Source organism: Pseudophryne corroboree, chromosome 5 (assembly GCF_028390025.1).
Source record: "Pseudophryne corroboree isolate aPseCor3 chromosome 5, aPseCor3.hap2, whole genome shotgun sequence".
NCBI classification, from domain to species: domain Eukaryota; kingdom Metazoa; phylum Chordata; class Amphibia; order Anura; family Myobatrachidae; genus Pseudophryne; species Pseudophryne corroboree.
Window position 1 is genome coordinate 667,674,382 of NC_086448.1, and position 15,997 is coordinate 667,690,378.

The window sequence follows — 15,997 nt, forward strand, 5'->3', positions numbered from 1 at the left end:
GGGTCGCATGTGCAGTCTCTGTCCGACCCTCTCCTCTAGTAGGCAGCAAACTATACTCAGCACTAGGAACACTAGTATACTCCAGTGCTGTGTTAGATTCTAAAGCACACTTGCAGGTCTTCGGAAAAATGGTGTGGCGCCCATTTTCCTGGTGATTTCCCTACTGCAAATGCGCAAAATGCTGGAAAAATGGCCATGCCACTTTCCCAGTCATCTGTGCTGTGCTGCTCAAGTTTCATGAGAGGTAAGTAATGAACAAATGGTTGCCGGGTGTGAAGTGTTGGCCTCCCTGCCCCCAGGGGTATACACTGCACACATTGTACAGCTAAAGCCATGCTCAACTTTGTGCAATGCAAACACATTGTGGCATAGCTGGCAACTAGGACTCACACGTCAAAAGGAATTAATGGATCGATCTCTGGCTGCAAAAAGTTGTGGCCTGGTGCGCCATACAGCAAGCTGCTATGCAGTATGCAGCATGGTGGCAAAGCTGAACATGGCTACATCTGTAGTTACGCAACTGTGTACGTTTGTAAAAATAGGATAAATGTTGAATTAGATTAAGTGAATATGGCATGCAAACATTACAGAATCAGAGAGTAAACAGAACTGGATTTTCCTAGAGACATTAGTACCATATATACTTATTACAGAAAAAAAGGATGACGATCAGCAGAGTCTTGCTTAATAATGGTTGAATGCACAAATTACAAATTAAAGTTCACATAAACTCTTAGTAATGAGAAACTTAATTTTAAATACTTCCACATACGGTATGCTGCAGATGGAAGATACATCATTAAGTTTAAAACTATTAACTGTTGTATTACTTCTGTGACTCACAGGTTATGCTCTGTTCATATGAAATATGCATTGCCACGGTTAAGTACAGTAAATATATTGAAATTATTTGAACTGTACACAATTTAATCAAGTTTGGCTAATTATAAAAACTTGTTCTCGGTAACCTTGAATTGATGTGAAGTTAAAGTTTGCATATGGCTGTTAAAAATCACATATAAATTGAGAAAATTTGAGCACAAATTTCGTTTTTTATTCCGTAGAAAAGTGAACATGACTTATTTTGAATATGAAAACTTATTTTCCCATGTATTGTAATCATTTACACACAAACAAGCTCCAAGATTTTCAGACCAGCGCAATATATTGAAACCTCTATGCTTTGATCAGATTTGGCTCCAATATATCCCAAAAAAAATTATACTGTATATATAAACTATTAAACTAGATGTACAGTATGTCTGACTTGCTGTCTTTCACTTCATGATCGGCTGACAAATAATGTCCAGTGTGCTGAGACAGATCAGATGTGTTAATTTCTTTCAATGTTAATTTCAATGTGGGGGTGCATGGAAGGATAAATACTTTGTGAGTGGGTAAAGTTTTTTTTAGGGACTGATGGCATAAAAGAGGCATATTTGAATGTCTGAGGGGCATTTAAGGGGGGTGCACCATACATTAATGTATATTAAGGATAGACAACAACCCCCCCCCAGCTTTTCTTTTATTGGACACTCAAAGAACGGTTTATTGTATCTATAAAAATATATTATACGGGTTTTTGGAAGTGCAGATGTTGCCCATAGCAACCAATCAGATTCTAGCTATTATCTACTAGAAGGTGCTAGATAAATAATAAGTAGAATCTAATTGGTTGCTACGGGCAACATCTCCACTTCTAAAATCCCACACCTTAGAAAATGTACCCGTAAAATCCTCTACCTTGTTTAAAAAATTTTTTAAAGAAGCATGCAAATGATTAAGTGAAAATGTAATTAAATGTGCAAATGTTTTAATTATTTATTAGTTATCACAATAGCTGCTGAATGCATTTTTTAAAGGACTTTCATGGTGTTATAATTGGGAACAGAGAGGTTGAATTAATGACGGTTGAATTAATGACTTTTGAAGATGTCTTACTTTTGAAGATGTCTTACTGCTGCTCACCTCTAAATCCAGAATAGCCCTACCCACCATAATCACTACAAATAAAATATTTGCATGATTTGCTTCACTCACGATAAACTTTAAGCAGTCAGGTGCCCTGGCGATATTTGTTAGAGGTTGGTTGAGTTGACAGAACATGTTTCCAGTTCACTGGGCCCAAAATCATATCACTCATTTGGGGGTAAAACTGCCTGCACACTAGAGATGTGCATCCGGCATGTTTCGTGTTTTGTGTTTTGGTTTTGGTTCTAATTCCACTTTCGTGTTTTGGTTTTGGCTTGGTTTTGCCAAAACCACCCTTTCGTGTTTTGGTTTTGGTTTTGGATCTGGATGATTTAAAAAAAACATAAAAACAGCTAAAATCACAGAATTTGGGGGTAAATTTGCTCCTACGGTATTATTAACCTCAATAACAATCATTTCCATTCATTTCCAGTCTATTCTGAATACCTCACACCTCGCAATATTGTTTTTAGGCCAAAAGGTTGCTCCGAGGTTGCTGGATGACTAAGCTAAGCGACACAAGTGTGCGGCACAAACACCTGACCCATCTAGGAGTGGCAGTGCAGTGTCAGACAGGAGGGCAGATATAAAAAAGACCCCAAACAGCACATCATGCAAAGATGTAGAAGAGGTGCAATGAGGTAGCTGTATGACTAAGCCAAGTGACACAAACAATTGGCCCATCTAGGAGTGGCACTGCAGTGGCCGACAGGAGGGCAGATATCAAAAAAAGGCCCCTAACAGCACATGATGTAAAGAAGAAAAAAAGGTGCACCGAGGTTGCTGTATGACTAAGCTAAGCGACACAACCACCTGGCCCAGCTAGTAGTGTCACGCAGTGGCTGAATGTTGAGAGTGGGCCGCAATTGACCGGTCCACTGACAGCATCTCCAGCACGCTCCAGTCATTTTAAAAAAATTCTGCAAATGGTGTACTTATATGGCAGTACCCCAGGACTAATACAGCAGTACACCTGGACTCATACGGCAGTGTCAGACAGGATGGCACTTTTCAAAAACTAGGCCCCAAACAGCACCTCATGCAAAGATGTCGCAGAGGTGCAATGAGGTAACTGTATGACTAAGCCAAGCGACACAAACAATTGCAACTGGAATTATACATCCAAATCACTGGAATTAATTGGCAAGATCACTGTAATTAATAATTATACGTCCAAATCACTGGAATTAATTGGCAAAATCACTGGAATTATACGTCCAAATCACTGGAATTAATTGGCAAAATCACTGTAATTAATAATTATACGTCCAAATCACTGGAATTAATTGGCAAAATCACTGTAATTAATAATTATATGTCCAAATCACTGGAATTAAATTGCAAAATGTCGGTATTGCCTGCCTAGTGAAGAAGAATCTAGATGGGATTTGGTACCGGGGACACAATACCTCCATCAATTGTCTAAATCCCACTGCACTAATGGCGTATACCGGATGCACGTCTAACACCAACATAAGTGTCAAGGCCTCAGTTATGAGGGCTTCCATTGTCATGTGAAGCTGAACCACTAGTCATGAACATAGGCCAGGGCCACAACCGTTTCCTGCCACTCCGTGTCGTAAATGGCATATTGGCAAGTTTACGTTTCTCCTCAGACCATTTCAATTTCTTTTTTTGGGTCTTTTTACTGAACTTTGGCTTTTTGGATTTTAATGCCCTCTACTATCACATTGGGCATCGGCCTTGGCAGACGACGATGGCATTTCATCGTCTATGTCATGGCTAGTGGCAGCAGCTTCAGCACTAGGAGGAAGTGGTTCTTGATCTTTCCCTATTTTATCCTCAAATTTTTGTTTTCCATTATGTTTTTGGAGATATTTAACACAATATGCGGCACAGGAATGACTGATGGCTGATGGCCAGGACACTACCACTGGTCTGATGCAGCACAACACAGCAACCCTGTAAGGGACTTGTTGTTGTGATGATGATGATGATGATTATTATTATTATTATTATTATTATTATTATGCAGCAGCAGCAGCAGTGGACATATAGCAGTAGCATATACCACTGTGACTGCCTGGTCACTGTAATGACTGATAGCCAGTACACTACCACTGGTCTGATGCAGCACAACACAGCAACACTGTGAGGGACTTGTTATTATTATTATATGGTAGCAGTGGACATATAACAGCCGTGTATACCACTGTGACTATCTGGTCACTGGAATGACTGATGGCCCGGACACTACCACTGGTCTGATGCAGCACAACACAGCAACACTGTGAAGGACTTGTTATTATTATTATACGGCAGCAGTGGACATATAGCAGCAGCGTATACCACTGTGACTGCCTGGTCACTGGAATGACTGATGGCCAGGACACTACCACTGGTCTGATGCAGCACAACACAGCAACACTGTGAGGGACTTGTTGTTGTTATTGTTATTATACGGCAGCAGAGGACATATAGCAGCAGCATATACCACTGTGACTGCCTGGTCACTGGAATAACTGATGGCCAGGACACTACTACTGGCCGGAGCAGGACAACACAGCACCACTGAAAGGGACTTATACAGCTACACTGGATATATGGCTGCAGAGGACACCACCACTGTGACTGGTCACTGGACTGATGCTGCACTAGACACTTCCCCTAGTCTAATGCAGGACAACACCACACCATTGAAAGGGACTTATACAGCTACACTGGATATATGGCAGCAGAGGACACCACCACTGTGACTGGTCACTGGACTGATGCTGCACAAGACACTACCCCTGGTCTGATGCAAGACAACACAGCAAAAATGCAAGGGACTTATACAGCAGCCAGCAGCACTGGGGACATATAGCAGCAGAGGACACCAACACTGTGACTGGCTGGACTGATGCAGCACAATACACTGACTACACTGGACTGGACTGAGCAGCACAACACAGCACAAGACTCGCCACCCCACTTTCCCGTCCCCACACAGACACTGAGAATGGAGACACGTCCTCTCACTACACTCTCCGAGACAGGAGTGAAAATGGCCGTGACGCGCGGCTCCGTATATGGAATCCAAATCCCGCGAGAATCCGACAGCGGGATGATGATGTTTTTCTTCGTTCGGGTTTCTGAGTCAGGCGTGAAAACCCGAGCCGGTCTTGGAACCGGACTCGAATGGTGAAGTTCAGTATGGTTTGGTTCTCTGATAGCCGGACCCGCTCATCTCTACTGCACACCCTAATCATCTTTGCACTCTTAATGTCACACCTATTCCTGTACTGTACATGAAGAACTGCGGACATGACAGGACCTCCCTGGTCACTGCAATTTAGTCAAATTGGCCAGCTTTCCAAAAATCCTGAATATTGTATGCTTCAAATGGCCCTGATTTTCCTGAGGAAGACTAACTTACAGTAGGAGTATTACTCATTTCATATAGAATGGGAAAAAGCAGGATTAGTTCAGCAAAGCTGTAACAATCAGTTAAGCGAGGTGGCATAAAGCTACCAAATCTTAAGTTTTCTAATCTTAAGTATGACAATCATAGCACTGGCGATTAGGCAGTACTTACCCAGCATTCTTATAGGAGCCAGTGTGCAAGAATTGGCTGGGATGATCAGCTGGACAGCAGGATGCTCAGGGTAGGCTCACTGGAATCAGATGACTGAACCAAACATGACAGCACCCATTTTTGGTTTAGGAGGGAAACTATGTTTGTGTCACATGTGGCTGCAAATCTGCCACACTATTCAGTGGACGCAGACCACGTTGATAGCAACCGGACCTGGAGCATAGTGGCAGCTTGGACAGGTACTTGAGAGGAAAGAATGTCTGTTTAATTATCCGGACCGTGACACTCTCTGTCTACGGTATCTGAAAAAGTAGTTCTCTTTCTGTCTGATGAATCTGGAAAAGGGTTGCTCTCTCTGTCTGCTGTATCTGAAAAGGGGTGCTCTCTCTCAGCTGTATCTGAAAAAGGGGTGCTCTCTGTCTGCTGTATCTAAAAGGGTGATCTGTCCGTCCATCCATCCAGGGGCTCTGCCCCAGTGTAAAATTAAAAACAAAAAGCTAAAAATCAGAAAGCCTAAAATTATAAAAATATATATATTTTTGGTTTGTACTGTACCCCAGTGTACTATACAATTTTTATTTTATTTTCAAAAGTACTGTAACACTGCTGGTCATACCGCAGTATATTATTTCCTACTCAAACATGTATTGTGCAATGCTGTAATAATTATTGTATATATTTCAGTTGTGCAATGCTATTGGTGAAGTCAATCGTAGTGTGTAATTATTATTATTATATATATATATATTTCTTATTCATTTGTGAGACGCTGTCAGTGAAGTTAACCACAGTGTGTAATTATTATAATATATATTTCGGACTCAATTGTGCAACGCTGTCAGTGAAGTCAACCACAGTGTGTAATTATTATACATATTTCTGACTCACTTGTACGACGCTGTCGGTAAAGGTCAACCCCACTTTGTGTTGATTGAAATGGAGGCTACTACTAGTGCTGAAGCTGCTGCCACTAGTCATGACATTGATAATGCAAGTCCATCAATATCATCTGCTAAGGCAGATGCCCAGGGGCATAGTTGGCTTAAGTCAGGGTATGTAAAATAATTTAATTTTAGAGTGGTAAAGACAAATAAAATCAAAAGGAAAGTTAGCTGCAGATGCAGTTAGACAAACTGCGCATTCAGTATCAGAAACATCAGACATTCTTGAGGAACATTTAGGGGTATTCACGTCAGCTATGTGTGAGTCTGACATTTCTCACACTGTCCTCATAGAGAAGCCTCTTTCACCTCCTTTCACCATTTCTGAACCATCTGCACATGTGGGGAGCAGTACAAGTAAAGATGAGGATGAAACTGATGAGGAGGACATAATACAAATTGAGGATTTATGTGTGGAAGTGGGACAGGATGAGGGGGATATGTGTGTTGTCGAAGTCAAAAATATTACATAGAAATAACATACAGACTCCACACATATAAGTCTCTATGCTTGCAAATACTCGCAGCGAGCACAGCAATATATGGTAACATATGCATTTACACGGACATGCCACAGAGATGGATTCAACACATATTTCATACAGCACATAATTATAATAATATCAAGCGCCAGACATCATAATGATTTAAAATTATACAATGGAGTAATGTCATGTACAGTATGTGTATTATTGGAACGAAGCAAGATAGTCCTGTCATATTTGGTATTAAATCAACCAGATTAATGTGTAGATTCATTTGATACTTGTTATTAAGTTGTAGGACATTGCAACTAATAGTTATGATTAAATGTATGAAAGCTAAAGTCACTTTTATTAGAACAATAGACATTTCCAAACAGGTGATGGACAGGAAACTCAAGCCAGCCCTTTTGATGTCTTGTAGGCTGAACCTGGTTAGCCTACGAACAAACCAGTGACTCATCATGAATGAGAAAGTTCCCTCCCTTAGACTAGATGTCTGCACTCCCCCAAACTATATAACACATTACAGAGACACACAGGAGTTAGTTGCTGTTTTGTCCCAGACGATGGTGGAGATGTTGCCAGACCAGTTCCTGTAGTTATTTACAGAGAGAGAAAGAGTGATATGGAGGGAAGAATTTATATGAGAAAGATATGGTAATTGTATCGCTGGCCTGTAACTGTATGTATTAACTGCTTACTGTATAAATTGTAACCATGTAACTATATGTATACTGTACATTGTGATATATTGAATATATATCCTTTTAATAACAAATATATACATCAATGAGCTTTGGAACTCAGATAATGTGTGGGTGCATTCTTTTCTCTTAAGGGATGTAGTGTTTTGAGATGTACAGCGCACTTTTATCGTATATGGTAATAAGATGCGCCTGGCGTCTGCAGTATATATTAGAGCGGGCATTTTAAATATTTGTTAGAAAGCAATTTGGTATTCACAGAGTACTATCTGACAGTGAGGATGTTAATGATAATGTTGTTTGTGTAAGTCAGCCACCGGTCGCTGCAGTTGTTGACCATGATAAAAAGAAAGCCATTGCGATGCCTGGGCAAAAGACCAAAAAAGCCACCTCTTGGGTGTGGGATTATTTTTTCCCCAATCCTGACAATGTTTATGAAAACATCTGCTCCATTTGTGAGGCCAAATTTAGTAGAGGTAGGAATGTTAGCCATCTAGGCACCTCCTCCATGTTACATAATTTGCAGCGAAGACATGAAATTTATTGTACAAAATTATAATGTAATTAACACCTCAACATCAACATCCTCAGAGTAATTACTTAACGAAAGAAGTACTTTAAAAAAAAAATTGTTGGTGGCCAAACAAACCAATAATTTCAGCAACAAGTGATGGTCCCTGTCGCTGAAATGATTGGTTTGTTAAACTGTGCATGTCCTTTTAATATATACAACATAAGGGTCGGTGGGAGGGCCCAAGGACAATTCAAACTTGCACATCTTTTCTTTGCATTATGTGCTCTTTGGAGCATTTTTTTTTGTCATAGTTAATAAACAGATATCCTATCTGCCACTGCAGTGCCATCTACTTCTGTTACTTATATAAAGGAAGGATATATAGTATATAAATATATATCAGGAAGCGCTCCAATCAAAAATTAATAATTTATTACATAATATTTTAAAACAATAATAAACAATTTAATATATCAATGGGGTAGATATATAATTCATGTACCTATGGTAAATATCTCTCTCATTCGTGTCTCCAATATTACATGAGTCCGTAATAGCAGTGTTCCTTGTAATCAAAAATGATATTGTATGCTGTGAAGTCTTGATAAGATAAATAGCCCGTATTGCACTTGTCTCCTTTGATCTTGTCAGTCTAGCAGCAACGTGAGGATTGTAGTGGCAGGCACACCAACATGCAGTGTTTCCTCCGTAAATTGATGCTGTATGCACACTGTGGGAACAGGCGGAGGGAGGGCTCCGATTCGGTGATGTCCCAGTGCTATGCTACACCCCCGTCTGATCTCGGCTGACAGTGTCCTGTGTCGTATAGTGCAGAAAAAGAGGGTCACTCTTACCAGACTTGAATCATTCACAAGCGCCGTGGAGTTTTAGCAGCGAACTCCCGTATCAGCGGCGGCACTGTAATGTCCGTAATCGGCTTTCCTTGAAGCACAGCCGTGGAGACAACTTCACTGGATGGGTTATTTGGAAGGTCCTTACGCGTTTCTGCGCCACTATCTCACGGCGGTTTCGTCAGAGGATGTAATGTCTGCCATTCTGGCTGTCTATTTAAACCCATATGAACCAATCATGGTTAGCTAATTAGTACAAACACCTGCAGTATTAACCGCAGTTGGAGATAAATGCATATGAGAATCATATGTCCACCTACATAGCACAATCAATTTAGAAATGTTTAAAAATGTTTAAAAAATGTTTAGACCAAAACGAGCAGAATAATGACTCTTAATATTTTTATCAAATGACACAATATAATTTAGTGATACAATTTAAACACATATTTAAAGTTTCTAATACTTAATTATCAATGGAAGCACATGGAGATATCATCTGAATTAATAGCCTAATGGTTAACAAACCAGGCTAACACACATTAAGACCTTGGTTCGAATCCAAGCCAAATACACCACACGGGGGTGTAGCATAGCACTGGGACATCACCGAATCGGAGCCCTCCCTCCGCCTGTTCCCACAGTGTGCATACAGCATCAATTTACGGAGGAAACACTGCATGTTGGTGTGCTTGCCACTACAATCCTCACGTTGCTGCTAGACTGACAAGATCAAAGGAGACAAGTGCAATACGGGATATTTATCTTATCAAGACTTCACAGCATACAACATCATTTTTGATTACAAGGAACACTGCCATTACGGACTCATGTAATATTGGAGACACGAATGAGAGAGATATTTACCATAGGTACATGAATTATATGTCTACCCCATTGATATATTAAATTGTTTATTATTGTTTTAAAATATTATGTAATAAATTATTAATTTTTGATTGGAGCGCTTCCTGATATATATTTCTATACTATATATCCTTCCTTTATATAAGAACAATTTTGGTATTTCAGCAGTACCTTTTGGGAGCAGCTGTAATCATATTGATATTATAATTGTAGAAACGAGCAGGATAATTGACTATACAAGCGCCAGGGAATTTTTTATATTGTTTACTTCTGTTACTTAGCTTAGTCATCCAGCTACCTCGGTGCAACCTTTTGGCCTAAACTTGATGCAAACAATATTGTGAGCTGTGAGGTGTGAGGTGTTCAAAATAGACTGGAAATGAGTGGGAATGAATGTTATTGAGGTTAATAATACTGTAGTAACAAAACACTCCCACATTTTGTGAGTTTAGCTGTTTTTGTGATTTAAAAAAAAATACAGATCCAAAACCAAAACCTGCAAGGGCGGTTTTGGCAAAACCAATACAGATCCAAAACACGAAGGAGATACACATCCAAAACCAAACACAACACCCGGTCTGTTTGTTTGTTTGTTTGTCTGTCCAGTTGTGCATTCGGACACCCCTGCAAAGATTTGGTTGAAACCAATGCAAAGTGGTCCAGTTGGATCCTGGCCAGGTTTTAGGGGGGTTAGCGTACCGGTTGGACCTCATGGCAGAATGCGCCGGGCAGAACTTTGACCCAGGGAGCCTGTACCGGGCCTTCCATTTTATGGATTTGGAAGATACTTCACAGAGTGGTAACACTGGATCTCAGAAGACATACTATGGGATTGGGGGTCAGTGGTGCCAGAGGGCGGAATGCGCCAAGCAGAACTTTGACTCAGAGAACCTATTCTGAGCCTTCCACTGGATGGATTTGAATGAAAACTTCAGAGTGGTAACACTAGATCTCAGAAGGCATTCTATGGGGTTGGGTGTCGGTCGGTCCTCATAGTGGAATGCGCCGGGAAGAACTTTTACACAGGAAGCCTGTTCTGGGCCTTCAACTGGTAGGATTTGGATGAAAACTTTACAGAGTGGAAACATTGTATCCCAGAATACATACTAGGGAGTTGGGGTCATTCAGACTTCACAGTGAAATGCACCAGTTCGAACTTTGCCCCTGGGAGCTTGTTCTGGGCCTACCACTGGATGATTTTGGAAGAAAACTTTACAGAGTGGTAACACTGGATCCCAGTAGACATACTAGGGGCTTGGGGCCCAAGGTGGGAGATGGTTTTTCTGCTGGTCTCAAGGTTGTTCCTCATCAGCAGCAGCAGCAGCAGCAGCAGCAGCAGCAGTAACAGACAGGTAAGGGCCAGTACAGTGTCATGCATAATGATGTCACAATGTGTGCAATACAGCACGGACCACCTGGGCCTGACCAAGTGACTGTGTAACAAGGGAGTGAGGCTGGTTCATCTGGTTACTTGTTTTTTTAACTTAATTTGCGGGTGGGCGGAGTGGACAGTTTTAAAATAATTATTTGGTGCTGTGGGCCTATCTCTCTGTGTCCTCGATCTTCAGTTCCCAGAACAGGTGTCTCTTTTGCTGCCACAACTGTCACTGGGCCTACATACTGTTGCACCGGGTGTGGTATGCTAGATAGACTAGACTAAGGTCGACAGTGTCTAGGTCGACCACTATTGGTTAACAGTAAGTAGGTCGACATGGTTTTTAGGTCAACAGGGACTCTAGGTCGACATGAAAGAAGGAAATTTTTATTTTTATTTTTATTTATTTTTTGTGTCGTTCTCTTCACAGAGTGATCGGAAACCCCAATTAGTGTACCATGACTCACTTTGCTCGCCATGCTTTGTTCCCAATTGTAGTCCACGTGGATCGTAAAGTATGAAAAAGTTAAAAAAATGATTTTTTTTTAAAATAACTCATGTCGACCATTTGTCATGTCGACCTAGTATATGTCAACCTAGAGTCCCTGTCAACACAGAAGCCATGTCAACATACTGCCAACCAACAGTGGTCGACCTAGACATTGTTGACCTAAGTCTTGTCGACCTAGAGACCAGATCCCATTGCACCTGGGTCCACCACTCGCTATTTCTGCTACTGCCATGGATAGTATGTGATGGAGCAGTATGTGGTGCTGTGAGCTTGACATTGAATGGCAGGGATGTTGGTGAGAAATGAACATTGAAGAAGGGGTGTTATGAGAGACAGACATTGAAGGGACTAGGGGAGATGCTTCAAGGTAGTTATTGTATTTTCCTTCCTACAGTATATTTTATATAAGTCACTAGAATAGTCTCTGTCAGACAGGGATGGTAGTTGGTTTATTTGACTACAGTTCCTTGACATATTATTATTTTTTTCTTTGTAATCCATTCTAATACATTCAATGGTTTCACATAAATCAGGGAACATCTGCATGAGCGTCTGATTCCGCTATCTAAAATACACAGCGGTAATGAGCACCTGTAGACATACAAATAAATATAAATGAGTGTATCCTAACTCAATTAACTGTTCGAGCAACACAGTACAACCTGGAACACCTGGGACACACGACGTCTGAGACGCACGACGTCTGAGACGCTCATTGTGATTGCTGTATATAATGGCTGCCAGGGACCGTCCTAACTCACTTGGTGAGCTCAGTCTCCTCATTTGCTGGCGGGACAAAGCTCTCGCCAGCAATGAGGAGAAGGTCAGGGCATTCTGAAGGTTGTCAGTTTGCTATACGATTGAGTCCGGTGTACGGTAATGTACATAGAGCTCGCCTAGTCCTATCGCCCCTGTGTATTTTAGCTAGGGGATTGTGATGCTCCTTCAGCATTGCCCCATAGCCTGCAAAACCTATGCTTTCACTCGCTCCATACCCAAGCGATGCCACGAGGTGGGGGTTCACGGGCAGTGACCATTTTGTCAGTTTGCTATACGATCGAGTCCAGTGTACCGTAATATGCATAGAGCTCGCCTAGCCCTATCGCCCCTGTGTATTTTAGCTATGGGATTGTGACGCTCCTACAGTATTGCCCCATAGCCTGCAAAACCTATGCCGTCACTTGCTCCATAGCCAAGCGCTGCCATGAGGCGGGGGTTCACAGGTGGCGGCCATTTTGTCAGTTTGCTATGCGATCGAGTCCAGTGTTCCAAAATGTGCATAGAGCTCGCCTTGCATTACCGTCCCTGTGTATTTTAGCTAGGGGATTGTGATGTTCCTTCAGCATTGCCCCGTAGCCTGCAAAACCTATGCTGTCGCTCGCTCCATAGCCAAGTGCTGCCACAAGGTGGGGGGAGTCGGACGGTGGCCATTTTGTCAACTTTCTAGGCCATCGAGTCTGGTGTATCCGTACTGTGCATAGAGCTCGCCTAGCCCTGTCGCCCATGTGTATTTTAGCTAGGGAATTGTGATGCTCCTTCAGCATTTCCCTGTAACTTGCAAAACCTATGCCATCGCTCGCTCCATAGCTGAGGCTGCCAAGGAGTCACAGGTGGTAGCCATTTCAATCGAGTCTGCTCTGCTACAGAATTGTATGTGTACCGTACGGTGCATAGAACCTTATCCTCATAGCTGCTGTGTATTTTACAGTAGAAATGCTCCTGCAGCTTTGCCCTGCTTTATGTAAAACTTGTGTGCACACTTCTATTGAATGTGAAAGTATAGTAGATTACAATAGATACAAAAATAAAAAAAATAGTAAAGTGTCTGGAAGAAACTAACATGCATTCGTACATTACTTTAGGAATTGAACCCGGACTCTAATCATGGGAAGTGGAACACTTCACCACTCGGACATGTCGCCGCCGACAGATAGATGAATAAGCCCATTGGTTTTGATTATGCCATAATGGCTACAGGATTAGGACGCTAACATACAACATCCCTAACATCAGTAGACCACAATGTACTTGTAACACGTCCGTTTGCGTCTGTGTACACTACAGGTTTTATTTGTTGATTTGTCTGCGGGACTTGGACGCTCACATATTCATAACGTAATGTAAATGGACTAAACTGTGGCTTTATCATGTTCGTTTGCATCTATATATACTGTACTACTGTATTTACAGTACATCTGTACACTGTAATATACTGTATGGCATACTGTAAAGTTGTTCTTACTATGTATTTCGGTATTGTATTTTACTGGAGACCACACGCATGCGCAGTGGTGATTTTAAAAATGACATCTGGTGGATGATCGCAGGTATTACACTTAAAGGTAATGTCAAGTGCTCTGTGTGCCTCCCTATGACTAGGCACGCCTCCCTACAACTAGGCACGCCTCCATGCGTCCAGGCACGCTGCGTATGCCCGATCGTGACAAATGCCTCAGCCAGCCAAGATAACAGAGGACACATCTGTATTTCATTTGACACTTATCGCATTTCCATCAGATAAACCATGCCAGCAGGCTTTCTTGCCATATCCATCTTGCCATTGCTATGCACTGATAGAAAAGTTGGGGCCACTCGGTTACATTTGCCCTCCAGACTAAAAGTTTTCAGCCAGCACCTGCTTATGTTGTACAATGTTTTGTGTTCGTGGCTTACACGTAAGCTGTAGAACTGAGAAATGTGGTCCCCTCTGCTCTTCCCACCTATCAGGGGTCCAGGTCATACTCAGCTGCTTTATTTTACCACTGACTTTTCCCATCTTGGGGGCATGGCCTAATGACATGACAGTCCGCCCCACCCACCGAAATCTCCTGCTGCATCTCCTTTCCAGGGTTCTCACAAAGAGGAGACAAAATAAGTAGGCCAGCATGCTTCATGTGACTCCTTGCTTCTGTGGATGTTTGAAACTTTCTGTACTTCTTACAGTGCAGGGTTGTAGACTCCTTTTTTGCAATGTCCCATCTGTAATCACCGATGACTTACACTGCTTACTTTCAGGTGGGTTCGGAGATGCAAAGCAGGTCTCAGAGGTACTTTGCTGGGACAGACCTTTAGCACTGGAGGTCTGTCCTGGCATCAAGTTTTAATTAAATAAGGCAAAAATAGTATGGAGATATGACATGAAAACAAACAGTATATTTAGAACTATTTTCACCATTTTTACTAACTAGAGCTTGAAATATGATGGTGCAGGTGTTTCTCAAGTTGCTATACCTGTTCTTTTCAGTTCCTGCTTTTCACCTCCTAGTTGACTGCTTACAGTATTCGAAAATCAATAAGAAGATAATACAGGTTGAATATCCCATTTCCAAATATTCCGAAATATGGAATATTCCGAAATACGGACTTTTTTGAGTGAGAGTGAGATAGTGAAACCTTTGTTTTTTGATGGTTTAATGTACACAAACTTTGTTTAATACACAAAGTTATTAAAAATATTGTATTAAATGACCTTCAGGCTGTGTGTATAAGGTGTATATGAAACATAAATGAATTGTGTGACTGTAGACACACTTTGTTTAATGCACAAAGTTATAAAAAATATTGGCTAAAATTGCCTTCAGGCTGTGTGTATAAGGTGTATACAGGGCCGTCTTTTCGTATGGGCTCAATGAGCTCTTGCCCAAGGGCCCTAGGAGTATAAAGGCCCTAGGCTGATAGCTGAGAGTCCCCTCTTTCCAGGGGTACTAGATTTTTGAAAATCGGCCTTGGGGAACTGGAGATATCCAACTTGAAAACAGTGGTCCCCATCCAAGCCTGTTAATTGCTCTTCCCAGCCAGATATCTTGGGTTCTGTCAGACTTTGAGTATTTCTGAGGGTATACTCCTAAAGCTGTGTCTCTCCCCTTTTGGTGGACACTGGCAGCTTGTCTCTACTATGGCCAGAACAAGAGATATCAGCCTTCAAGCAGCTGGTCCCTGCTCCAGCTCCACACGCCTGGTATGCAGTTTTAGATTTTTGTTGGTGAATTGCTCTGGCTCCTGAACTCTGATCCCCAAGTCCCCAGAAACTTCTGAAAGGTGTCCTCAGTACCTCCTGACAGGGGGGACTCTCTAGTTTTTTTTATCCCATACAAAGCTAGGAAATCTATTTTCAGGAACTTGAGATATCTGCAGTCAAGCAAGCTGCCCTCCCACCGGAAATTGATAAATATTAAGCCCACTCCACTTTCCACCCCTCCCCTGCGTATTAAACACCCCTATCACCCTGGAAGTCATGTAC

At 41.7% G+C, this 15,997-nt stretch overlaps 1 long non-coding RNA gene across 1 annotated transcript in view; it reads left to right on the forward strand.

Annotated features, from left to right (window-relative positions):
• LOC134929301 (uncharacterized) overlaps positions 1–15,997 on the forward strand; it is a 162,208-nt gene that overhangs the window by 102,295 nt on the left and 43,916 nt on the right. The gene's annotated exons all lie outside the window — the stretch shown is intronic.